The sequence below is a fragment of the Larus michahellis genome, chromosome 6 (genome assembly GCF_964199755.1).
Source record: "Larus michahellis chromosome 6, bLarMic1.1, whole genome shotgun sequence".
Lineage (NCBI taxonomy): Eukaryota > Metazoa > Chordata > Aves > Charadriiformes > Laridae > Larus > Larus michahellis.
In genome coordinates, this window is record NC_133901.1 from 40,935,414 (window position 1) to 40,960,479 (window position 25,066).

The 25,066-nt window shown below is 41.2% G+C and overlaps 1 protein-coding gene across 2 annotated transcripts in view; it reads right to left on the reverse strand.

The window, feature by feature from the left end:
* Positions 1–25,066, reverse strand: part of PHYHIPL (phytanoyl-CoA 2-hydroxylase interacting protein like) — a 134,116-nt gene that overhangs the window by 57,425 nt on the left and 51,625 nt on the right. Inside the window, exon 1 of one of the 2 annotated variants that reach the window (XM_074590415.1) lies at positions 1,658–2,055. The exons of the other annotated variant lie outside the window; for it this stretch is intronic. The gene's annotated coding sequence lies outside the window, so the exon portion shown is untranslated. Of the gene's footprint in view, positions 1–1,657; positions 2,056–25,066 lie in introns of those variants that run through there. 2 annotated transcript variants of the gene reach the window in all.

A 25,066-nucleotide genomic window follows, 5' to 3' on the forward strand; every position in this document is an offset into this window, starting at 1 on the left:
GCCATCACCAGTCTGGTGGGACAGCAAAGAAGTTGAGGGATGAACTACTTACTACTTGTTCTCTCACGGGGTGTTTCCAGTGTCCCAGGACATGGGAGACCCCCATCAGCCTGAATGCGTACACTCACACGCTGCTCAGAGATAGCTGAGATGCATCACTATATCTGCTGCACCCAGCTCTGCTTTCTCTTTTCAAGCAGATACTATCTAGTGAGTAAAGTCTGGCTTGTAGCCACTCCATGGACAGAGATCCTATCCTTGTCTGTCTTGTGTGTTTTGTGCATTTGATAATGACAGGATAAGGCTTAAACCATCACTGTAACGCCAGCGGTCTCCAGCGTGCCTTCCAAGTACTAAACGAGTCTTAGGAGAAATGTCAATAGGGAAATATTATAAAATAACATTTTGTATAGAAAGTGATCTACCATGACATATACAGTGTTATTTTGGACAATTTTCTTAATCAAGCAGTAAACAATCTTGTATCAAAGTAAGGACAGCTGGAACTTAATACCCTAAATAACTAGCTTTCCAATAAGAATTTAAATGAAAAAAAACCCACAAACCAGTAAATCCAAGCGTGCTGACCCATGTGAAATTCATGAAAATTGAAGGTTGTACGCATGAATTTGAGATAGAGTGTGGAAAGTGTTGAGAAATTTGTAAAGCCAAGTACTATTGACTCTTCGTTTTGCAGTGAACCACTACTCTGGTGGGTTTTACAATCCTAAAAGGACCTGAAGCAAGAACACTTCAGCTGCGCAGTAAAAACACCTATTTCTCAAACTAGGCGCCAAACCAAATAGTCTGAGATCCCACCCAGTAGAATAGATCATTCTGCACATATGTAAATAAATAAAACTCTGCTCAGAAAACAAGCAACAAACAAACAAACAAGAAAACCTTTATCCTTCAGCATCTGGGATCCAAAGGCATTCAAGTCCAAGAGAACAAATCATATTTGAGCTTTGTCACATGCTAAAGAGCAATTCTGGCCATCCCTTCAGAAGAGGGCACCATCTGTTACATCTTCTTCCCAAACTACATACATGTACTCCCCTCCTCCAAAAATAAATAAATAAATAAAATGTATTCGTTTCATGGAAGCATACATAACCTTTTGAACAGATGGGAAACCTGATGGACCGACAAGCAGGGAATCCCTTACTTGCTGATTTCAGGAAGGGAAACTTTTGGGTTTGAAAGTTGTTTTTAGACAATTTTCCAACTTCATGGCTTAGGAGAAGATCAGCAATGTAGAAGAATAGAATTTTATGTTGTTAAACCCCGGAGCTATGCGGAAACCAGTCAAAAATACTTAATGCCAGCAGAGTAACAATTTAAAGAAAAATGTACATCAGATTTGCCTGTATAACATGGGTATTCCCACTCAAATTCCTCAGTCACTGCATCAAGCTATTAATTCCACAATAAATTCTCCTCCTGCTCCCCGCAGCATCACTATTCCTTACTTTCCGCATATCTGAACTTCTCATCAAATTTCATTTTCCCTGCAGGCAGTGGGTCATGTTCTTCCAAGCCCCTCTGTTCTGGTTTCTCTGCTCTCTTCATTACCTTTCTCTCTTAGTTGTTCAGCTCTTTTCTAGTTCCCTTTCCTCCCTCTTTCCAGTCTCCCTCTGCCCCAGGACCACCATACCTTGTGCACAGGGTGACCGGCTGGGATTCTTGCTTGAGAAGCCACTCTCTCTCACGCCGGAGATGGCAACTTGTCCGTGGGCCCTTCCCCTGGCAGAGGGATCTGCACTGTCCTCCTGGTGCTCCTCCCCCAGCTCCCGCCAATGCCCTCATTCGGGCACAGAGAAGAGAGATTTTGTTGAAGGTTGTGTTGGGGCCTCATGTGGGGAACGGTCCTGCCCACTTTGGCCACTAGCCAAACACCAAAGACACCTGAAGTGAAGGGTCAGTAAGAGACCTGGGATGCTACCAGTCCCATCCTAAAATCAGGTGGGTGGGAGCTTTGAGCTCTGAAGGCAGCCTGCCTCCCAAAATCCCTTTGCAGCCAGCACTCCTGGTGACTTCCCCGTCAGTATGTATACTCTCCTGGTACCAGAACTGGGGAGGGTGAGCAGGGGAGAGGAGGAGGTGGCTGCGCAACCAGGCTTCCCCTGCCGCCACTGTCATCGTATTCGCATTGCAGGGAGATGATCTGGCTGCCTTTGTGGGGCCCTTTGGCAGGAGCCCAGCAGCCTTTCTGTGCCACTGCTCATATTGTACTGCAGGAGTATAACCACGGGCTTGTCCACAGCGCTCTTGACAGCTCTAGAGGAAATCCATGATCGCCCAGTGTCAAACAGCCCAGAGAAGCTGGGCTGCTTTCTGTACACCAGCTACTGTCCGTATCCTAATTCCCTATCTCTTCTAAGAATATAGAAGTTTGCCGATATCAGAGATATAGGACAAGGGAATATGATGGGACTGTGATAAATATTCTCGCTCAGAGTTTGATGCTAAAAATCATCTTTAATGCTCAACTGTTTCTAAAGACAGAGAGTGGACAGCGTTTAACATTTCTCAGGACCGTGCCAAGGTGCCACAGAGATAAATAAATGAGGCAGAAAATACATAATGTTTGAGAAGAAAAAAAAAGAGAGTTAATAATGTGAGAAGAAAAATGATCTTAAAACCAGAAAAGACCATCTCGACCAAGCCTCTCTCTACCCTGCAAATATTCAAAAGCATAAAAGATGTTATCAACACCCTACTCCTTCCTGTCTAATGTCTCTTTGACAGGGAGGATAATCCTGGAAAGTATAAAGACACGGTCTTTCATCTACCTAGAAGTTGTAATACCCTACTGCTAGGCACTATATATGAGCTACCAGAGCATTACGCTGACTTTGCACAGATCTGAGTGACCGCACAAACTTCAAGGCCTGAGAACACAAGAAATAGATCAGAAAAAAAATCAGCAAGCTTTGAGTTCTCTAGAGTGGAAAAAATCCCCCTGTACTTCCTGAACTTAATGCACGGACTTGAAACCCTCCAGCCTTCCTTGTTGAGCATTCTGCTTCCTACAGGTGTGACACAGGTATTAGTCTAGTCTTCTGCAAATACTGGATGTCAAACTTCCCTTGTGCCCTACCACGTACTAATGTCTGTCCTACTGTATACTCTGAGGAAATTCAGTAGCTTTAACAGAAGCTGGTGTATGCGTGATAGCCCCAGATTATGGGGATTTTTTTCATTTCCTCTGTTATCACCTAGGCAGAGTTGCTTTGCCTACAAGGAAAGCCCTTTTTGAATGTAGAACCTGAAATCAAGGAAAGCGTAGGTGTGCAAGCAGGATCTCCATCTGCTCTCCTTTGCCCGTCCCACAAGGGAGCAGACAGAGGGGTGTAGCACACACACATGCTAACATACTCTCAGACAGTGCTTTAGTTGTCTGTAAAGCAGAACATGGCATTTCATCAATAGCCCCTTTTCTGCAAAGACAAAAGGCAGGATTCTCCTGCCAACTTCCCCATTGCTGCGGTGATCAGCTGATCAAACTCTTTGGAAACTGATGTAAATTGTCTTTATTCCACTGTCTTCAATGAAGCTAGACAAATTTATACCCCCCAAGAAGCTAATCCTTACATATTACTGCAGTAGTGTACTACTGTACAAAGGAACATAGTTACAAAATTGCAATGCAAATATGGATAGGAAAAGAAAAAGAATCTCTCTCTTTCTTAAAAGCTGTTGTTATCCCATCAGATTTCTGCGGGACCACAAAAGCACAGGCTACAGACTTTATTCTCTCTACCTTTCCTCTGAAGTTAACATTGTTTTAAACAAATACAATCTTTATAATTTTTTTCTTATCCCAAATCAGTTGCTATTTCCTGTTCTGCATTTAATTTTTAATAAGGAATTTTAATTTTTAATAAGGAATGTATACTCTGATAAAAAAAATAATTTCCTTTTGAATTACCAAAATGTTAAAACCACACTTCTGTGGCAAAGAGATGGCTCTCTGAAGAACAGAGCCATCTACAGAAATCTTTTTGATAATGGTGTCCTTCTTTCAAATCCAAACATTTCCTTGATGTAGAATACAAATTGAGCTCTAGTGTATAAGTCAGCTTGGATTTCAAAGTTGGCCTTTATACTTTGCCATTAATTAATTCCGTCCAAGAAATTCAAACAAAGATACAAACAAAAAAGTTCTCTAAATACGTTACATAAGGCATTCAGAATATTCTGATTCATTCCCCTCCAGGAACACAGCAGAGTTAAAGAATAGTGTACACAGCATGTTTAGACTGTATAAAAAGCACTAGAAACTGTAAGAATAGTTTTAAACCCATTTATTTAAAGCTCTCCATTATAAGAGCTATTGTAGAGTATTTGCTAATCAATCTACACTTCTGAGTTCTAAACAATTGCAGGCTTAATGAAGTGTACTTTTCTTCACTTTCAGACACAGGAACAAAGAGTTTCCTATTAAAAGGGAGGAAATGAAAGCAGAAGGCAGAAGACCTCTTCCAAAAATTACTGGAGCTTCTGAGCAATTTAAATATTGAATAGAAAGTCAGAAACTCTTATTTGGGATCTCTTTTTTAGGGGGAAAAAGATCTGAGAAAGACTTTCCCGATATACTCCATGTACAGCTTTAAGTCAGGTAGGATGAGTATTCTCTCTGATACGATAAGGGAAGCCTCCCAAAATCTGGCAGGGAAAACTCATACAACTTACTCCGAATTATTTTAAATCTCATTTTGTTTCAACTTTCACAACATAATTAAAACAGAAATTGAGAATTAGGGTCAGTGGTCAGCCAGTATAGAGAGATCTTTCAAGCTGAGTAATCGAAAATGTTTTTTGCTGGGGAGTAAGCAAGTCAGTATGGAGGAAGAGCACAGCAGATGTGTCTATTCAGCCTGAAAGGAAATTAAGAGTTTTCTTTTTCTCAAGATTTACTTAGTCCATCTTGTATAGAAACACAAGGGGAACTTATCCCTTAACATCTTTGGCATAAAACTCACGGGTATTCACTCACTTGAAAAACAGATCTGGCAGACAGGGGAAGAGGCAGAGTCACAAATGCTACGTCAGACCAAAAACCAAAGTGAAAAGCAGACTGACTTTGTGTTTCCCACTGCCCCACAATGCACAGATGCCATCTCCCTTCCTGCCCCTCCTGTGGCTGTGTGACAATTTTTTTTATAAGAGGCCACGGAGCACAGTTGATACCACACGGTGCTACAAACACCATTAACTTCTCTGAAATTTCCCAAGCCCATTATCTTCTACTCTTAGCTCTTTATTCTTTGGAGCACAACTCACAGAGAACTAATTCCTGGCAGCTCCTTAGTTGTGCCAGGATCTTGCACGATCATCTTTTTTGTGTAGCCCATCTGATTGTTTTCTTGTAATTTTATTTACTGTGCAGTAAGACCTAGAAAAGTCCTACACCAAACAGTATCATTTACATGACCTAATTTCTAACACTTGATTGCAAACATGCAGCATGAGAAAGGAGATACTTGTTATTCTCTTGGCTATTTAGTTAGAGATAGACCTACAATAATGGACAATCTAAATAAGGTTTTAGGTTAGAATGACTTGTAGCATTTTCTGGGACTGTCTCAGAAGATATAATTCCTATAAAGGGAACAGAGATTAAGTCCAGTGCCTGTAAGGGCATAGAGGAGCATGTATCTTTCTATTTTTCTTGTATTGTTGTTATGATAACTAAGGCTTACAAATCACTATAATTCCATCACGCAAATTTTGAGGGGTTTTGGCTTTGTTTTTACCATACATTCTGGTTAGTGAAATCAGTTTAAATATTCATTGATGCCCTTTAAGCACTGAACCACCCGCATTGAAAGGCATAGAAAAAGTTTCACTTGCCTATTGAAGGAATCAGCTGCTGGGAACAATCTAAACCCAAACCAAGAAAAGATCAATGATTTCCCGCTTTCTTCCCTGTAATAAATTCCAAATGCTCTGATTCAGCCTTTCTATTCCACCTGAAAACTGAAGATGCAACTAAAACCGTACTGTGACACATGCCTGAATATATTGTCCCCTTCACTTAAATACACCGAGTCCAAAAGAAGCTGATACTTGCATTCTCATAGCTCATCTATCTGAATAGCTTTGTGCTCTCTCATGTGGTCTCTTTGTGGTCTCCCACTGTTGCTTGACTTACTGTCTGGAGATTTGGTACAGTGTCTCTAGTTATGGTCTGGAAAAAGATAAATGACCTCAGGAAATATAACTAATAACCACTAGGATTTTGCGAAGGATAAACAAAACCACCTGTGAGTAGCAATGAAATGTTGATTTGGATGAGACACTGTCAAGTAGGAGTTCTACCCCAAGTCACAAGCAAGCTAAAAAGTGTTCATGAAACCACAGTAGCTTTTGATATTAACATGGACTTCAAAGGAAATAGGAAATTCCAGTTTTCTTAAGGAAACAAAGTCCACCTGATCCCACATACCTTCGCAATGTATAGACAAATATTCAGGCATGAAAAGCAGGCTGCACCATTTGTCTAACCAAAGCAGTATCATGCAAGGAAAATCTGTATTTTTACTGTGACTACAATTTATAGACTACATAGTATGGTATGCTGACAGATGAATACTTTTGCAGCATGGTGTGGGATGATTGCCGATTATACTAAAGGCTCTGTAAGGAAGGTTTCCATGACAGCATTCTGTGTATCACTGGTATTTTGGAAATAACATTCAGTTTTGATCTCTGACTTCTACAGATTTTGCTGTTCCCACGAAGCACTATATTTGAGCGGGAAAAAAGCCAGGGCTAGCATTGCATACAGCCAGGAACGCCTGGAAGTGATATTCCTGTGATAAACTGTTGAACTATGTGATAAACCACAGAGCTATTTGATAAATGCACCTATTAAACACCTTTAATTACCTTTCCTACTCTCTGGCCAGTAACCATTCTGTCTTGGGACTTATTCTGAAGTTTTATGCTGTTGAACAGGTTCAGACAGCTGGCATTTCTAGTCTGCTGTCTACATTAAAATACAGACCTTTACTTGAGAACTAACTCTGCCTCAAAGCCCAAGAGAAGTTAGTTTATGAGGATGCGTTTAGTACTCAACAAGAGGGGAGAGCTGGGACACGAAGAGCCTTAAAAATACTTCGGATTCAGATGTCCATAAAAGTTGTTCCAAGGAATTTTTTAATCTGTTTTACAGCAGTCTTATTCCTCCACATTCGCACAGGGATTTTCCAAGGGGTCTGAAAGAGCTTGCGGCCCAGTTCCTATTGAATTTCAGTAGCATTCCACCTCTTAGCTCCGACGTGCTGCTCTGAAGACTATTAGACATGAAACATAGCCTCGGTACATGAGTTTAAACTAACACTGAGTATCTGTGATTTTTCAAGTACAAGGCCAAAATACAGATCTTCTCGCAGTGGAGGGAGAGGTCCTGTGTAACTTGCTGCCTGTTTGCAACTGGGGACTTTTCTAAATCCACCTATGACTTTGATAAAGCAAACTACAGTATTGTTTTATATATCTGTAAGCATGTGTGTACAATTTACATACAATAAAATATCTAACTAGTTGCAACCTCCTTAAGGAGCTTTTCTCTTAATCCATTTGAATTTCAAAGCATAGCTAAAATTGCAGGAGGATTTTAATTGTGTACAAGATTTGAGCTTGGATAAGTGATCCGTATGGATTCTTAATCTTTTGTGGGCAGCCAGTACTTCTTAATCAATGTGAAAAAGAAATCAGTAATAAACACAAAGAATGGGTGACATTAAAAAAGCATGGATTTTCTAGTTTGGAGGTATGGCACAGAAAATTCCCTCTGATAAGGGAAAGAAGATGTACTCTTTCCAAAGTGCAACTTTTATTAATTGATTTGCCCACATTTCTTAGAGGATTAAGAGAAAAATTTGAAGATGTGGTGAATGAACAGTACAGCATTTCTCAGCTAGTCCCAGGGACAGAGAAGAGACCTATCCACACACTCCATTCCTAAAGTAAATCCCGAAGTGTTTTTCTGTATAAATGTCAGTCAGAAGCATTAGCCACTGGTGTCCCACCTTCATGCATGCTCCTTCATTTCAGGCTCCAAATAACCCAATAAATTATACTAATGTATGTTTCCATCCTTACAAATGCTTATCAGTAGTCCTGCACTGTGTCAGGAAAGCAGTTTTGCTGGGGCATGGCATGAAAATGAGGCTTTTGCTCCTGTTTTGAGGAATGTATAGATTTAAATTGTGAAAAGCTTGTGTGTAAAGGATGATGTGATATCCTTTGATAACATGTAATAAGAAATTAGAGCTTCCACTGGAATCAACAATGCACTGGTGGCACCACAGATAATCCAAAGCAGCACTTACTTTGTGCTGAGCTCTGGTACTGCCTAATGATCAACACGGTAAGAATTTATCTGACAGACCAGGGCTAAGAGAGTCCAAGGCCCTTGGCACAGCCCTAGTGGTGAGGGTACTACATGTGATAGTAATTTGTCTGTCTCTCTAAATTTACAGCAAGACAAGGGGTGAGATAAAGTCCTGAGGAAAAACACACAGGTGAAGTAGGGAGAGGCTAAGTTTATTGTAGCAACTTACTTTATCCAATACTAGAGGAAAGCAACACTTCTTCAGGGTCAGGTAAGACGCTCAAGAGAGATGCTTGGTTCTGGTAGCTTTTTTCTTCCAAAGTAAAAGGGTGGGGGGGTTTCTGAACTTGTAGCCAGATCTGCTTTGCTATTCACCTGATTTCTAGCCACAGTTTTTCATCCTACAGACTTGTTCCACGTTCTTTGCATAAGGTCTTAAAAGAAATGTGCAGAAGTTTGGTCTTCCATTTTTGAGGAACACTGGTAATCAGGCCATGGTAAAATAGTTGATGAGATGCCCCTGGAATCTGTGTGATGGTCCTGCATGTAGTACTGTACCTTGCGACCTCAGTGTACTTATGCAGTGCAGAGCAGCACTCATTTCCATGCCTAAGGTTTGCTACTTTACAGGAGAGAGTAAATGAAGATGGGAAAAAAACGCTGCTCCACCACCGTCTTCCCTCTTTTTCTCACCAGGCTTTTGTTTCTTTGAAAGTGGTCCCTATCCTTGTCTTAAATATAAGATAGCCATTTTGAGGAGAAAATGCATGTAGGCATTTGCAGACTCTTTGCGATACAGCAAATTGCAGAACTTCCCTAGTAAACAAGCTCTCTGAGCTCACAGAGAGGGTCTGCACTTTGCCCTGCATCCCCAGCTCAGAGACCCTTCTCACACAGGGGGTATGTCACGTGCCCTGCAAGCCTGATAGCTGGCTTCTCCCTGTTCCACAGTCCTCTTTGTAACATCACTTTGGAAAACACCACCCTTGCACAAGCCCTAGGAAGACAATCAAACAGAAACCTACAGTCAAGGGCAAAATATCACCATGCCAATGTGATGATAAAGTGTTCCAAACCCAGATGATCTGGATATACACTGTGTTCAAGCCAAAGTCACAAATAAAAATTAAGTATGAATTAACAAGCTGCAAAGGAAGCCAAAGAGGATTTTAGACTTTCTGCCTTTCCAGATATCCTGGCACTTGACAAGCTTTTGAGCTGGAGCAAGCTGCCTTACCTACGCTGGCTCCCCTGCACAGGGAAAGCTGAAGGAAGGCTGCAGAGGACAGGTACAGCTAGCATCCACGGCCAAAAAGAGCGGCACATTTCAGCAAACTAGAGCATGTAAGCATGCAAAGCATTTAGCTACCTTATTTTAAAAATGAAATGTCACAGGAAAGCGAAGATAGATATTACCTTGCAAAGAGTTTTACTCCTCCTCAGAATATGTTGGCACCATAGGCCCTGTTATTGTGTACTTAGCAAGTTTCCCTAAAATCAAAACATTAAAAAAACTGCAAAGTATGCCAATCTTTCTTCAGTTCAGAGGTCATGTTCCCTTCTGTGGTTTTTTTTTTTCCTTTTTCTTACCAATGAAAAGTGCAATGAACACTTGAGCTGTAGAAAGTACACTGTAAAACCCCAGCTTTCAGACACGATTTTATAGAAGGTGGTAATGTCCTCTGGCTCCCTACTTGCTTTGGCTCCTCTGTCTGACTACAATGGGAGCTAGCCATGTAATATCTGATGCGTACAATTCACTTAGCAGCAGCTATTCTGCTTTTTTTTTCCAAAGAGAATACCACGCAACTCTAATCAGAGTTGATGCAGATCAATACGAGCCTTTCCTTTCATTATATTTAAAGGGACACATGATTTATTGATTTGTTTATCAAATTTTAGCACACATATTTTCTGTTTTGTTTGCAGTCAATCTGCTATAACGCACAGTGGGTCTGTAGGCCCAAACATCATTCAGTACAAAACCAGAGTAATTCCTGGAAGGTGATTAAACAACTATATAGGCACAGGACACATTTATTTTATGTTGTCTTCAAGTTTGTACTATGTAGAGATCTCCACTTGAACACAATGAAGTAAGTTAGTGCCCTGCAAAAATCATTAAATCTGAATGTCCTTGCTTTCAAATGTTTTATAACATGGTTGCTTACTGGACTTAAACACGATGTGCTATTTCTAGATATTTAAAAATAATTTAAAATTAAAAGCTAATTTATCTTGTGGTGTTGATAATTAGTTGAAACCAACAAAGAGCTGGTTAAAAGACAAAGGCCACATACTGTGCTGCCATATATCCTTTGCTTAATGTGCCTTTTTCTTCTTGTTTTTTTTTGTTTGTTTGTTTTTTTGTTGTTGTTGTTGGTTTTTTTTAAACAATGTGTTCTGATCATATGTCTAACATAAGCTGATCACTAGAGTGAGGAATTAGGTAGGATTTACCTCACTGGCCATGTATAGACATGTATACATTAGAGATTTAGGCTAACAACTATCTAAGCTCCCTCTACAGTCCATGCAGTAGGACAGGCACCCCACTCTACTCCATCCTCACCTTGAGATCCTCTCCAGTGACCAGCTCCACCTAGATGGCTGACCTTGGCTACATACCTGAAGTTTATACAGCCAAATACAGAAGATACGAATCCCAGTTGTAGTGAAAAGCTGTTGATCAACTTTGCTTAATTTTGCAGATTTGACCCAGCCCCAATATAATTTCCATGAGATTAGTGCATTCCTACAGCCAGGCAAATGCAAAAGGGACTTGCTGAATCATGCCCTCAGTCAAAAAGATAGACCAATGTTCACTTGTTAAAGCTTGTATAAATCATATGCTCTCCTTAACAGGATTAATTAACACAGTCTTAAGGATAAAGAACAAACCTACAGTTGTGCTGCCTCTGACCAATGAGAGGGGCTTTTAGCACCTTTGGCCTTTCCTACTCCCAGTTGCAGTCCCACTTTCCTGCTCCCAAGTGCAGAAATATCATTCAGATTTATTTCCACTTGGAAACAAGGAAAAGGAACATGAAAAATAAGTTAATACGAATGAATGACAGAATGATTGCCCACTATGGAGGTGTCATCACATGCTAATAATTAGTTTTTTTCCTGGGCATAAAGCACATTCTAGTATTTGTGTCCTGCATATTAGCAATGCTGGAGCTGGGGGCAGAGAACACCCATTTTACTTTTGCTATGTGAATAAAAACATGAGCTTATGAGAATGACTCACTACTGTTCTGTAAGCTTGTAGGCATCTTTGCGTGAAAGATGAAGGCGTTTTAGATGAGCCCACTTGAATCAGTGCTGTCCTCTCAAGTTCGAGGACATTGTTCCGAAGATGACAAGACTTGAAATGGCAAGAAGATTTGAGCTAATGCGTTAGTGGAAAAGAAATCCACCAAAGATCAGCTAAGAAGTATTCTTTACTGCAATACGTAGTTCAGCTGGGCTGTGGCAATCCCTCTGGTTAGGATTTATTTTGAACTTTGACTCCAGTTACACAGCATTCCTGAGGGCAGGTGTGGTCATTCTAACCTCATTTTAGGGAGGTGGTAGGTCTGAAAAGTACACCAAAGGGCAGTTAATTTCATGGCAATATTTTTAAGAAGTTGTTTCAACAATAACAGATCGATCAATTTCTCCACAATTATTATTTGCAGGCTTAAAGAGAAACCTTTTTTATTTCCTGCCTCCATTTTTCACTGAACTCAACCTGTCAGGACTAAGCTGTGCTCATACAAATCCTCCCTCACTACCTCTGCCTGGCATTGCTGTCAGACTTGCTCTTGGCTGCTGGCTGCGCCGCCGCTGCTCCTATCCCCCTCTGCTCAGCCACATCTGTTGCTTGGGCTGCTGGGGGAAGAGAAGAGCTACTCTGGGAGCCCACAGATGCCCTGCCTGCCAGGCCCTTTCCTCTGAAATCTCCCTCTCCTCTCTGTGGCCACTGGCCGTGCCCCCACATATGGCCTGATGCATTTAAAGGAGCCACTCGGCTCGTGGGGTAGCACATATGTGCTTTGCCCTGGGGGAGGTGGTGTGAAGGCAGCCTGAGAAGTAAAGAGGTCTATAGGAGTCCCATTTGTAAGAACTGGTACATTCCTTTGTCACAAGACTGAAAGTACGTATGGTCTTTATAAATTTAGGGCTGTTATTTCTGGCACTGGTTCCCACTCTCTCACCAATCCTGGAAACCGTATTAGCAGGTACTGTGCAAATTTCAGCAATCAGTCAAACAGGAAAAATCTTGCAAAAATTTATCATCTTACATACGCAGTCATGCCTAAGAGACGACACAAGAAAGATACCACAAACTTGAGAGACAAAACCCGTTTAACAGGCTCTTATTCTTTAGTCACCCAGGACAATGTGTTTCTGTGTTGGCTTTGCTTCCCTGGGTAACTGTGCTGAAGCTGGAACACTTCCTTCACGCAGCCCAAATGCTGGTTTCCATTTTGTAGAGCTACACGATTCGATTTGCTTCGGTGGTTCAAAAGTTCAATGGGGAAGAGCTCCCGCCGAGAGAAGAGCGCAAGCAGCTCGCGCTAACAAACGGGTGCTTGCCTCGGAAAACAGCACATGTCTGTTCGCATGCATCCAAACTGCAGGCTGCTAAAGCATCCCACCGAGAGCGAGCCTGGCAGGGGAAGCGACTTTACAGACCTTTGAGTCGCCAGGAGTAACACAAACAGGAGCCAGGAAAAACATTTTGCTATTTAAAAGGGAATCGTTATATACTGCTTGATAAAGTTCATTGTACTGATCTGTGGAATCAGGAGGGAAAACAGTACCCAGTTGTTTGAGGAACGCCTTCAAATGTAAAATCTGACCCTCAGCTCTGTGCTGTTGTTGTGACAGGACAGAGACAAAAGGATACGCAAAACCCATAGCTAAGAAAGGGGAAAGTTGGTAGCTGAAAGAATCCCAGCTGCTGCGTAAGGACAGTCACAGTGTGTGAGTCTGGAGGGAATCACCCACGTCCAGGGCAAAAATTAGTACAAAGGCAGAAGTACTTGCGAGGTTTCAATTATTGTGCCTTGCTAAGGTCAAGCAAAAGTATTTTCAGAGCAAATGAATAAAGGGAAAGCATACTATTATTTTTCTCAAAAAGAGCAGGTCAAAGCAGTGTTATTCCACAAGCATTATATATCACAAAGAAAGACCTTCCTCAAAAATAAAGTGTCCTGCCCGGTGAAGAATCAGAGACCTCACTGGCACTAAGGGAGAAGAATTCGACCTATACAGTAAGCACAGATAAGAATTTTTCTGCACCAGTCTACTACATTTATATGGCATCTCTTATCCTGAAGGGTTTGAAAGACATTCAACATGCTCTGCAGTGTTATCAGGACCCTTCAGCTACCAATATATACAAGCTTCTCTACCATACCACATCAACAGCCAATCATCCCATCCCATCCCCTCTGCCTGGGAATGCTTCTCTGTAAGTGGGACAGGAGAGCTCACAGGCGCAGGCAGGCTGCTCTGGCAGGCGAGGAGCCTTGCGGTGAGTCCTCCCAACACGCACACGCTGTGCCTGCTCTGCCCCCAGCACTCGCATTGGCTTCTCCGAGAGCACCCTAAAACCTCACCATCTTAAATTTTACGTGCTGGGATATTTTACATATAAACCCTCAACGCTTCCTCCTGCACACACCTCACTGCTTGGCGGAAAAAGCATGTGCATGGCAGATGTTAGCCCCGCTGCTTGGCAGCTCCTGGAGGCAGGCAGGAAGGGAGCTGGGGAGGGCAGTGTGCCCAGCAGGCAATGATGTCCTTAGTGCTATCTGCCCACTCCAAAGGTACACTGAAATCCAGCTAGCCATAAGACTTTTCTCAACCACCTCTCCCTGCGCATGGTTTATAGAAGAACTGCATGGAACGGTACATCCTAGCACCACGTTGTGCATAAGCTACCAAAGAAGCTGCACAATCTGCTGAGCTTGAGCAGACCCAAAGAAATGATTTAGGACCTGAAGTTACCTGCAGGGCACTCCCAGCCTTTTGAGTCCTGTGCTTAAAATGTCTGTTTATGATCTCTTTTTTTTCCTTTTTCCTCCAACATAATATGAGATAATTCAAATGATGAAACCAGATGCTGGTAGAGGATATTGTGGGGTCAAAACATTTTATACATTGTGGTTGAAAGAAAAAACGGTTACTAAACTCTGTGGTTTACATAAAGTGCTCTTTGTGTTATTTTTTAAAGGCGCACCAGTCCTAGAAATATTCAAGTTGGGTGGTCAGTATTTTTATTTCAGTCTTAAGCAACTGGTGGAAAATAGGAACAGACAAGCCATGAAAGCATGAGCCTACCTTTGGCTGCTTTTCTGGCAAGAAATCACTGCTCGGCCTGAAAATGCTGCCATAGTCTACAATAAGAAAACTGTGGATGAAAAGTTATCTCTGAGTATGTGTCAGTTTTAATGTACGAGGCTTTTATCCTGTGGCAGAACAAAGAAAAAAGTCCAAAACCACTGAGAGCATTGTGGCTTTTTTTTTTTCCCAGACAGTAACAAAACTCCTGCATGTTGCTATTTGTGGTTTTTTATGTGTCTGTGCATCAGGAGCATGTGAGTTTTGATTTGCAATAGTTCAGACACAGGATAGGAAACATGAGTCAAAGATAGGCTTGTTTTCTGCTCTGAAACTGCCTTTTTTGCTGGCCTGAGATTGTTGGGGAGTGACCCTCAAATCCTGAAATGATATTTCTGCGTTCTCGTATCAAACAACCTGCAAATACACTAAGAAGAAAGTTATGTCAGAAGCCACCTTTAGCCACTTTCCTCACTTTCAACCATTTCTCCCACCCTTTAAAAAATAAAATAAAATAAAATATTTCTAACAGTAAGGATAACAAAGCCCTTGAGAAATTACCAAGGAAAGAAATGTTGCAGTGTTTTAAGAGAAGCTTAAACAAACACATATCAGAGATGTGTTTAAAGCTGCAGGAGCTCAGCCAGAGATGCTACTTTGCAGCTGGAGAGACAGGGCACAGCTGCAAGGGCTGTCAGGGCAGCACTTGAAGGTGAAAGAGCGCAATACCTCCTCTTGCACCTTCACCAAAGCAGGCTCCTGTGCGGGGGGAAGTCCTAGAACTGACAGCCCCTAGCCAGCCTGACCTAAGGAAGATTAAAAGGAGAAGGATTGCCACTCTGCATGAGCATTCAGAAAGCTTTGTAGGTTCAATCAGGTTCAAACTGATGTTCAGCTACTTTGCTGACAAAATTGCTTTTCCTGCTTTCTTGTTTTGAGTATTTGTACTTCAACAGCTGCACCTCAGTCACTTCTCCACAGAGCATGCCAGCTCCCTCCACAGTCGTGATCCAAGAAAGAGGAAGACTGTGCATGGGAAGAACTACAGAACCCTACCTCATCCTCAAAATCTTTCATCTAAAGACCTGATTGCATGCAAGAGGTGCCTAATGCACACAGGCATTTTTCTGCACTTACCATCACAGCTATAGCTGCTCAGTTTCTAGAGTTCATCTGTGGTTGATTCATCGTAAATACTGCTGAGTTCCTTCCTCTGCCTGCAAAGGCACAGTTCTGTGTCCTCATTTTCACTATTAGGATGTTTCTGAAAAACTCCTCATTATTTAGCACTTTGAAAGCATGCTGCCTCTTCAAGCATAAAATGTTGGCACTGGTGTACCCTGTGGGTTTTTATACAGTAAATCGATCAGATTATTTTGTTTAAAACTATTGTTCTAAATACAATCAGAGATTTCTGGCTCATGGATTGTGTTCATTTTGGCCTCATCACAGCTAAAATTCTGACTTGAAGCCCATGTAAATATTTGCCCTTTTAGCATTTATTTTGATTCTAATCATATTCATAGAGTTTGTTTGATTGCTTTTTTAAAGAAGAAAAGTACTCATAAATCAGATTAAATAGATCACTCTGCTACATAGTTTTGCCACGAATCTCTGTTCTGCAGGGCAAGATATTATTTCCAGATTTTTCCTGCAACCTCTGTAAACATTTACTGACCTGTATTTGCTTTAACACACATTTTTGTGCACAAGCTAACTATTCTCCATTAATTTTATCTGCAGGAAGATTCTGCATAATGTTCAAACTCCATAAAGTTGTATACTCCTCATTTATTTAAATACCCCAATCAGTCTTAGCAAGTTCAGTGCTGTGCTTCACAAACAGGCTAATCCCCGTCTATTGAAGTGAGTCTTGCAATGAAACACTAACAGGTTTTAGGAGCGCACCCCAAGCCTATTCAGAAAAGATCCATTTCAGCCTTTAAGCACACGCATCTCTGACCCTGGTTTATCCAGGAACAGTGTCTGCATGTTCACATCTGGGGGCAGATTTTGGCTTCAAATTTGGGTGAGACGAATGGCTGTCAAATTAATATATATCTGGTTTACAAAAACAGAGTTCATGTTTTTCTGAACAAAAACAAAATTCATTTTTGGATTGACTTCAGCTTGTGGACTGACTCTCCCCACATTCACACATGTGCTTTGGCAAACGCTTTTCATAGTGAACTCAGGACAGGAATATGGAGCCTTTTAACTCAGTGTTGCTGGTTCAGATGAATAATTTTTCAGTGTATTTATGGTGGTGGGCATCCTCTTTTCACAGTGTATGTAGCAAAAGTTAGCATTTACTATGAGGTGAAGCCTACATGCTGCAGTGCTGCAATGTTTCTGAGAAATAGCGAAGGCAAGGGAGGGAAGGGACTGCAAGCACCAGTAGAGAGCTCCCAGCCTGTGGCAAGGTGTAGCTCCCCATCTGCATGCTCCATGTGTGGTTTATGTAAGATGTAGCACATTGTTTGAGACCACTTATTTTAAAAAACTGACACAGAAATTTATCACAATTATCGTGAATTATTGCCTGCCTCACCAGTTTCTGCAGTAGTCAGTGAATGGATCTGGGACTATAAAAATAGTCTCAGTGCAATGGATGGTTTATTGTGGTCAGGACTGAAACACTGAAAAACTTACAGTATTGCTAATTCAGTGCAGCTGCTCTGCAAAAGCACACGTGACTTTGGTAACCTGGCTTTGCGGTTAAAAACTACAAATATCTTTTATGATACGGCACACGCGCGTCAGAAGCTGCTTGAGATTCTCCAATGCATCACTCAAAACCCTCTTCAGTGTCTTTGCTCTGAAAATACTTTAAAAAAAAAAAACCACACCTAAGTATACATTGTCAGAAGACATGCCATTTTTACCAGAGCTTCGAGGAGAGGGAGAAGGAATTTATCAAAAGCATATTTAAAGGAAGCTTCAGAAATTTCTTTAACTTTACAACTTTTTTGGTTTTCCATAAAACAAAACCATGATTCAGCCAGTTCAACTTATTATACAATAACAGAATGTGCTGGAGTTCATCATTATACCCAGATAGTGAACTTACTAGTGTTCTTTACTCAATATACAAGTGTATCTATTCTAGAAAGATGTAAATAGAGGCCAGAAGGGAAACAAGCAGATCCTGTAGCCAGACCTGCTTATTAAAGGCTCCAGAACTGAATCCAGTGATTTTTCATTAGACTAAAGCACGTTATGCTGAAAGGCAGTCAGTAAGGAAACTGATAGATACTTCAGCAGAATATATCACTTTCTTTGATATCTTGTTCCAATTGTAAATCACTGTCACTGTTAAATGTTCCTGTCTTACTATTTGCACTCATCGGGCTGCAGCTTCCAGCTGATGATCCTCTTTATGCCTTTCTCCACTACATTCAAGAGCCCGTTAGAACCCATTAAACTATTTATACATTGTAATCAAGTCGCCCCTCAAGCCTCTTCCTGACAAACTAAACAGATTGAGCTCCTTAAGCCTCTCCATGGAAGGCATTATCTCTAACCCTCAAATCAGTTCGGGAATTTTTACCACACTCTCCTGTTTCCTAGCTGCTGCCTTTTTTTTTTTCTTTTTTTCGTTTCTCCTTTCTTTTAACCATGATCAGGTTATCTTTTGCAACACCAATTTGCCAAAGGTATACAAAACAGTATCATCCAATTTTTCCTATTTATTATGCCTTCTTTTACCATCTGTGGATTTTTTTCCAGCGCTGAACACATATTGGGAGTTGCACATGGAATATTGTCTTAGTTACCTCTCATACTCAGAAATAGGCACAGCGCCCATTTCCATACATGTAGCTGGCAGTCCTTGTTCCTAAAGGTGTGTATTCTCCTAATGAATCAGTTAATCAGTTTAGGAAGTGGCTCGGATATCTCCGATACTCTGTTTTACAGAGTCATGTACAGTCATGTTTTACAGAGTCATGTACATTTTACAGTCACCATGTTATTCCATTCTTAATGCTTACTCTCAGATTATTGAGAAACTGCGCCTATCATTTAGCCTGTTCATCATTCACTGAAGTGCACTTTACAGGTTCGATGCTGCACTGCTAAGTGATAAGAATATACATCTCAGTCAAAAAGTAAATTTACCTCAGAGGCTGAAATCAGGTTCATCTGGCCATAATAATTACACTCTTATTCTTCAGTTCTCTCTGTCAGATCTTTTTCCTAAAATTTTTCTTTCTCTACAAAACAAGAACTAGTGCATTTTTTTGGAATGTCACTAAGCAAATTCCCTGCTCTTGCAGAATGATGCCAATACTCTTGATCTTTTCTGCTCCTCTTCCGCATTTCAAAACTTTTTTGCTGTTTGATCCCCCCCCCCCACTTTTTACATTCTATATTTCTCATTCCTTATTTTGTTTTCTCATAAAGTAGGATATGCTTCTAGCCAAAACAATATTTTCACGTTGCCAAGGAATACTGGCTTTTTGGCCATCTAGAAAAATCTTAGAGATCTTTGAGATTTCTTTTCCATTTTTCTCTGTGTGTGTACACATACATACACACATCATATTTGTTCTTATTTTTCTTCAGCTCTGATAAAGCAGACCTTGGGAATCAGCCACCATAGGCAATAGTGGTTGGAACCAGTCCTCTTTCTATCTGTTATAGATGTAATCAGGCCACAGTCACCAGCTTCTGTGTAAACACTGATTTCTGACCCACCAACTAGCTCCCTTCCTCCTTAGAAATTAGGCTCAAAATGCAGCTACTGTGTATAAAGAGCAAGAAATTTTGAAACAGAAAATTTGGCTTTACAATAAAGAACTTTAATAATGTTCCACTTCAGGTGCCTAAGAACTTTGACATATGAGCTTAAGGCTTAAACTGACCTTCTCCCATAAGCCCTTATTTTTTTCACCACATTTTAGTGAGGGACTTAGGAAATTGTGAGTTGTGTTGTCCCATTTTATTTATGGCCCACAAAATGTTCCCCACCAGTATCTTCTGATGTGCTTCGCAGCAGTAATGCATTTGAATCAGAACTAATCTGTTCTTATTCACCAATTTAATTAATACAAGCAAAGATCTCTATAATATTCCAGTTAACAGACACACGCATCATCAGAAAACTAATTCAGAACCATCCCCTTCCAGGTTCCTAATTTTCCCGAAATATTATCTGAATTCTGTGCAGACCAAAGGCTTTTGATAAACTTGGCAAATTAAATGGTTCCATTTACCTTAGTACAGATTGCTCCATTCTTTATGGCTTAAAATCCTATCTGTAAAATCCGTATGACTTAGAAGCACCGTCATAGAAGAAAAAGAATAAGCTGCTTATGATAGTTTGAAAGTCATATTAGATTACAGTAGAATTTAACTGTTTTTCTGGAAGAAATCCACGTGTGTGTCAATTGTAGCAGCTAGAATTGGGCCTCCTGGTTATTTATGTAGTTGGGGAAAAGACAAAACTGACTGCACAAGCTGAAGCTGGGAGGGGAGCTGCCGTGTCGCCCAGCACAGCCCTCCCTGGCAGTGCAGCAGTGTCCACTGGGCTTCTGCCGCTCTCGCACCCATCTGTGCTCAATGCTTGTTTGACAAGGGAAGTGCAACGGGAAAACTGCTAAGCCAGAACGCTCCACAGTCCAGGGAATTTTTCTCTTACTACGCCGTCCCATGACACGTAATTTGTTTTAAGAATGACTAATACATGGTGTGACTATTTCTATTTTTATTCCTTGTTTCAACTGACAGATTATATAAACGTGTTGCTACAGCTTTACATACAACACAAGAAAACTGAGTTTTCAAGAAGGTTAATCTGGAGGCTCGACAAAGAAAACAGTGACAGCAGAGAAGAGCTAACATGAAGAGGAGTAGGAGGCTCAGATCAGTGCAAAAAGGTAAGATCAGGAGACAATATGCTTTACTATCTATTAGCTATGTAATTTTTGCCTGTAATTGCTTTCTTTCATTCTCAGTGCCAAGTGACACTAAGTGTATGGAGAGACCTGATAAACATGAGATTGGAAAGGGAAGGGAATACAAGATTTCCCTAACCTAAGTGCCAAGGCCCTGACAAAGAAAATAGTCCTATTAAAAACAATAGCCTTAGCAATCCCAGTGTATTGCTAAAATTGACACCTTCCCGATACTTTTCCTGATACCATGCTGGCAGTTACCAGGGCCTCACCACTAACATGCTGGAGGAGTATTTTGATCATCGGGTAATGGCGTGGTAATGCACAATTCCGTACCTCTGCTTTGAGCAGCAGCTTCTCCCCTGCACTCTCAAGGTCAATGCTGGAGAGTGGAAACCACTTCACAGCCTGGAGGAAGCAGTTTTGCAGTTAAAAGGTATCACACATGCGCCTTCTTTACACTGCCAATTGCCAGCCTAAAATGACTAGTTAATTGCCAACAGTCCAGCTTTCCTGCAAATGCACCCCAGCCCAATAGCTCAGGAATGCACTGAACATGAGAGAAAACGGACGTTTAGCAAAAATTGGTGTGTGCTTTGATATACAGCTGCCTGGAGAGTATAGGGAAGCACTGGGGGTGCTTTTGCGTTTGAAAGCAGTTTTGTGCTTAAGAGCAAAAAATATGCACCGAAAATGACCTCTTTTTCAGAGGAGACGGGTAGTAAGGGCACACGCAAAGCACGCCGTGCGTTGCTTGTTTTTCCTGAGACTGAATCAACTGGGAAATTATTTCAGAACACTTGATATAATCAGAGAGCTCCCATCAGGCTTTCAGACAAGGATGGATGTCATCAAGCCAAGCCATGGGATAATCACCAGTGGTTAAACTGACAGCGTAAAATGGGGAAAAAAAAAGACGAAGAAAGAGTGGAACACACATAATAAAAACATTATAGGGGACAGATAATAAAGAAATTTTATTGTAGCTAACAATGAACAGGAACCAGCATCTGCACTGAAGCAGAAAACGCAGTGAGCGAACACAACAAGACCAATGACTGTGACTGCAGACTTGCTGAACTCATTAAAAGCCATGACAAGAAAGGTATAGGCACCTTATGCAAGATTTATGATGCTGCCTGCAGGAGAAGGTTTGAAGCAAACACTGCCAAATAAAGCAAGCGAGAGTTAAAATGATACTACCTAAAACGTGTGTAAACAAAGTACATTAGCAAAGTAAGAAGCCACGGGAATACCATAGGAAGTATCCTAGACATTGGGTCAGAAAACACTGTATCATCACTTTGCCCTACACCAGGAATCATGAGGAAAGGACATTGACAAACAACTGCATGCCTGGTCAAGTAAATCAAGTTTTCTACTCATGTACGTCACAGAAAGCTGCAGTGAAGAGGCTCTTGTGTATTTTTCACTCTGCTGTACTGTCTGTATTTTAGCTGGGAAACCACAATACAGAGCAGAAAGGTAGAATAAAAATGTGAAGCACTCATGCCAAAGTAACAAATTGGAAGGTTTGAGAAATAGGGTTCCGCAAAATATGTGCGCTAAAACTGACAGACATCTAATCCAATTTTTAAACCTCCAGTTTTCCCAAACCTTGTTTATGTATTAGCCAGAGAGAAGACATAAAGTGAAAAGCATGTGTTATTTTCTTCCTTTAATATATGTTCTGATCAAAAACTGAGATGAAATTTCTGTGCTGTAATTGGTACTACTCAAAGCGTTATTTCCTTTTTTAAGTCAGTGACCAGTTGAAGTATCACTCTTCTCTATGGCCTACAGTCACCTCCTGAAACAATAAGCTACATGGGTTATTTTCAAGGCCCGTGGTTACTTTTGGATGTTGCAGAAATTTTTCACCCTTGGTTTTTCAAATTGAACTGGACACTTTCAACTGACATGACAAACTTTAGGCAGGGTGTCCTGCACCCCCACCTCCTCCAGCCCTCATGCTGTCTGAAGAATCACCATGACCAGAATTTCACAAGCTGCAGGCACGACAAGCCAGCACTCATTGCAAGGAACAGGAACAGACTCCTGCTCTCAGGCTAGTTCCTGATGGACAGCAGAAAAGGACGTTCTGCAAAGGCCTCCTATTACACTAGAGCAAAAGAAAAAGCTGTGCTAGTAACACAAATAAATTTGTACCACACCCACAAGGGAAAGAAAACCATTTTTGCATATCTCTTAACAGCGTATTGGTAAATGCCTGCCCCCAGACATCACTGCTCTTCTGTCATCTTATGTCCCCTTTAAGCAGTTCTCTGCAGCGTGTTGGTGGCACCCCCCTGCTCTGTTTTGTTAACTGCGTTTGTGAATGGCAACTTGTTTTAGCAGGGTGGCGACCCGACGGTCATCTGGCAAGCACTCTCAAAGACTCCAGTCCAAAAAGCCAATCTCTTCCTAGCTCCAACTCTGCAAGGCCTTAATGAGGTCTTGGGAGAAGCAGCAGCTATCAGAGATTCATTAAAGATGAGGACATCCTCACACAGCTACTAATTGCTCTAACTCACTAGCTCGTGTTGTTGGTAAAAACTGGAGCCTGCCAAGCGATGCTCTCAATTTAAATTGTTGTGGTGCTTTGTGCTGGCTTTGGAACTTTCCCACTCTGCCTATGAATCAAAGTGCATAGTGGATTTATTTTCTTTTTTATCATGACAGAAGAGACTCTGATGGGGACTGTGCATACCTCTGTCTAGATAAATATTCGACTACTGAAAGCTATGCTGTTGTAAACTTTCTGAGGAATAATTGCGAAGGTATCATCAAGAGTATATTCCTGTGTAATGTTTAACTACTGGACTACACCCTCTCTAAACATCGACATGGCAAATAGTTTGCTGCGGCAGGCCTGATTAAAATTAGAGTAGAAACCTATCCATTTATGAAGAGATATGGCAAATCACTACTTGATGAAAATGGATTTCCTCAGTGAAGTCAGAAAGCCTCTGGCATATATTGGTTTTGATCTTATTAAAAAAATCCTTTTTTATTCATCTGCTTATGCTTTTTATGCATGCAATAACTTCCAGTTTATCCAAACGTTCCTTAGTTCTGCCTTGCAAACTCATTAAAATATGGCACTTGTCATTCATAATCTACATATCAAAGTTTATGTCTGAGGGTGTTTAAATTAAGTACTAGATATATCAGAGCTGTTAGTACATTACCTCTCATTATGCTTAGAAATACACGTTAGAATCAAGCCAGGAGTTTTTGTCTCAAGTGTTGGAAAATTATCTCTCAAGGTGCATTTCTACAGACAGATAACAACCTGAGAAGCTGAAGCTTAAGTAATTCCGTTAGAAGCATTTGGGGGTAACATTAACAGAGAGTTTTGTAAATTAAACACAGCAAGAGATTTTAGATCTCAGAGGGACGTTTTCAGAACAGGCAAATGGCAAAAGATGTCCACCTGCATCTGCCAGCTAAGCACGGGCAACACTGTACCTGTGAAAATTTATCTCCAGCCCTGTCTTCTCCTCACCTGACCTGCTCACTCAGGCAGCAGATGGGACATGCACCTCACAGGCAGAGGACTGATTTTTTTTCTTGTTTTCTTGCATTGTTTTTTTTTTTCACAGTAATATTTTGCCAACATGAATTGACACCCCAACCAGCTTTTTCTAATTGCATTCTTATTCTAAGAGCAGACTTGAAGGAGTGGCAGATTCCCAACAAAGAACATCTGAAGGAGGCGAAGGGCTCTGCTCCAGAGCATGGATTTTCCTTGAAGTGTCCCGTAGGGCCATCTGTGGTCTCTGCTCTGAAGCTGAAGGTGTTTTTGAAACAGCAGCTATGCAGATGCCCGACTCTGATGCTGAGAGTCCGCGCTGGTTTAATTCTGTTTCTAGAGAAATACCTCAAAGCTTGTCTTGGCTGAAACACTGTCTAATATCCTTGAGGGAATGATCATGGTTAACAGCTTTGCACTACAGAAGGGTCAAACTTCGCAAAGGGTATCAGAAACCTCATGTCCTACTTGCAAAAATGGGAGACAAACACCTATGTGTCTATAAGAAAGCCGAAAAACAAAGCAAAAATTCTGAAATACAGTTATAAAATTCTAAACTACAGTTCATAAGGTTCAGCCTGTCCAGGTATTGAACAGAAAGCCCAGGAGACTTGCACATGCTGCTATGGTGGCACTGGCTGAGCATTTCACTCTGGCCTCATACCAAACTACTGTGAGGTGCTGGGTTGCCTCATCCCCAGGCAGCTGTGTCCCAGCTGAGACTCGGACTCACCCTGTGCTCTAACAACCTCTTCCCATTGGAGGATGGTTTTGGTTTCCAGCTAAATCTGCAGAACATTTGTAATAGCTGTAAACTAAAATACTTTTCATGGCATTTTGAATCTGCCATGGCTTTTACTGAAGGAGGAAAGCAACAGGTCATCACGGAAACAACACTCTTTGGAAAGGCAGTGGTTATCACAAATTCTCCCTTCCTTTCCTAGTCCCCGA